This window comes from Octopus bimaculoides, chromosome 6, assembly GCF_001194135.2.
Source record: "Octopus bimaculoides isolate UCB-OBI-ISO-001 chromosome 6, ASM119413v2, whole genome shotgun sequence".
NCBI lineage: Eukaryota > Metazoa > Mollusca > Cephalopoda > Octopoda > Octopodidae > Octopus > Octopus bimaculoides.
In genome coordinates, this window is record NC_068986.1 from 109478776 (window position 1) to 109481198 (window position 2423).

The following is a 2423-nucleotide window of genomic DNA, read 5'->3' on the forward strand; positions in this document are numbered from 1 at the left end:
TGTTGGTGTACACCAAGCTCCAATCTGATCTTGCAAGGCTTCTACAGCTGGATGCCCTTCTTAAGACCAACCACTCCAAGAGTGTAGTGGGTGCTTTTTATGTGCCACAGAAAAGGGGGCCCAGCACTGGCATTGAGTAAGCTTGAATGATGCTTTTCACATGCCACTAACACAGGTGTCAGTCAGGCGGCACTGGCATCGACCATGCTTGAATGGTGCTGTTTACATGCCACAGGCACGGGTGCCATTAGGCAGCACTGGCATCAGCCATGACAACGATTTCATTTGACTCAACAGGTCTTCTCAAACACAGTATATCTCCAAAGGTCTCAGTCACTTGTCATTGCCTCTGTGAGGCCCAACATTCAAAGGTCATGCTTCACCACCTCATCCCATGTCTTCTTGGGCCTACCTCTTCCACAGGTTCCCTCCACTGTTTAGGTGTGACACTTCTTCACACAGCTCTCCTCATCCATATGCAATGAGTCATTAAAACTCACTCACACTCAGCTCTCTTGTGATTTGCTTTTATGTCACTAAGGCCCCCTTAACTCAATGAGAACCCATTATGTGCTCATATAAACTGCTAGAGATACTGTTGTCTTTAAAAGTGAAGAACATTATATGTGATGCTGGCCCTTTTAATTACTGGTACAATCCAGTAATTAAATGGGCTTCCACACATCTGTCTCCATATGAAAGACCTATTCCGGTCAACACACCTTGTCCTGTCCCCTCTTTCATACTTTATCGTGTCAACCTGGCATAAAGCCCCTTCCCTCAATACTACACCCAAACTCTGCCAAGGTCTTGTATTGTAAGTTATTTGGCAACCTCACCAGTGCTGATGCAATGAAGAAAGCACCCAGGTAACTTTGTAAAGTGGTTGGTGTTAGGAAGGGCAGAAACCATGCCAAAGCTGACATTGGAGGCCAATGCAGCCCTCAGGCTTGTCAAAACCTGTTACATCATCCAACCCATGCTAGGAGAGAAGATGGACTTTAATGATGATGATGGTCTGGGTCAATGTATGACTACAGCAAAAGTTGCTTGCCCAAGGTGCCACCCAGTGGGATTCAACCAGGTTACTCCTAAATAGCAAAGCAAACTTCCCACTTACCCACCCATCCATCATTTTGTCCACTCCACCCCCTCCCTCTGCCCAACAGAAATAAAGAGGCTCATAACTAAATAACTGGCACTCCATCGGTTATGAGAACAAGGGTTCCAGCTGATCCAATCAACGGAATAGCCTGTTCATGAAATTAACATGCAAGTGGTTGAGTACTCCACAGATACACATTACCCCCTTAGTTCTCAGGGAGATTCAGCATGACATAGAGTGTGACGAGGTTGGCCCTTTGAATTACAGGTGTAACTTGTTTTTGCCAGCCGAGTGGACTGGAGCAACGTGAAATAAAGTGCCTTGCTCAAGGACACACCATGTCCTTGGGAATTGAACTCACAACTTTATGATGATGAATCAAACACCAAGTCATACAACTTCACACAAAGGGGATCGTAGTGAATCAATAATAATTGCGGTCCACAATAATCATTTCCCTTTCTCAAGGGTCAGGTAATTTCAACCAATGAAAATCATTGGGGAAAAAATAAAAGAAATATAAAAAGAAAGAAGAAAAATGCTATAAATTCTCTCCTGTTTGTTAATAATGTTCTAATTCATTGTTGTATATGAAAGAAGTTGTGAACAACAGACCCAGCACTTTCCATCAACATATAAACAAAAGGTCAATTTCCATCAGATCAATTATGATAAGATATTAATGTTTCATGGAATCTAATCACAATATTGTCAAATGGATTCAGTTAGGCTTCTCTTGTCTGTTTGTTTGTTTGGTTGGTTGGTTTTATGTTTATTTTACTTTTCAACATGGAGATGAGTAAAACATATCATCATTGTTGTTGTTGCTGAGCCCCAAGTCAGCCCCAACTGGACAGATATATGATCATAGGTGTCCCAGCCAGCCATGACCATCTCATCTTTTTGTTTATCTATTGCCTCCTTTAAAATGGTAGGGTGTGATTTGAAAGAATTTAGCTGATATTTCTAGCAGGTCAGGTGACTGAATAGCAGTTCTCTTGGAAGTACAATGGCAGGTGGGTTTCATTCATGAATTTTGACAATGGCAAAAACCACAACTATTCATACACTACCATCATTATCATGGTTATAAGCATCTACTCGTCTATGCTTCCACGACTCAGATAATTGTAACTGTTACAACTCGGTTCATGACAAATACTAAATAAAATTCAGATCATATTTTACCAATATTTCATCAATGGCTTAATCAATAATTCAGATCTACTGAAGGCTATTTCACTGTGTACCCAACAAAGATACTCAGCGGTTACTGGTCCTGTTCATTTGGCCAGAAACACGTACAACTAAATATATA

General features: G+C 41.5%; 1 protein-coding gene across 1 annotated transcript in view; it reads right to left on the bottom strand.

The window, feature by feature from the left end:
• LOC106873756 (calcium permeable stress-gated cation channel 1) overlaps positions 1 to 2423 on the bottom strand; it is a 70731-nt gene that overhangs the window by 35666 nt on the left and 32642 nt on the right. The gene's annotated exons all lie outside the window — the stretch shown is intronic.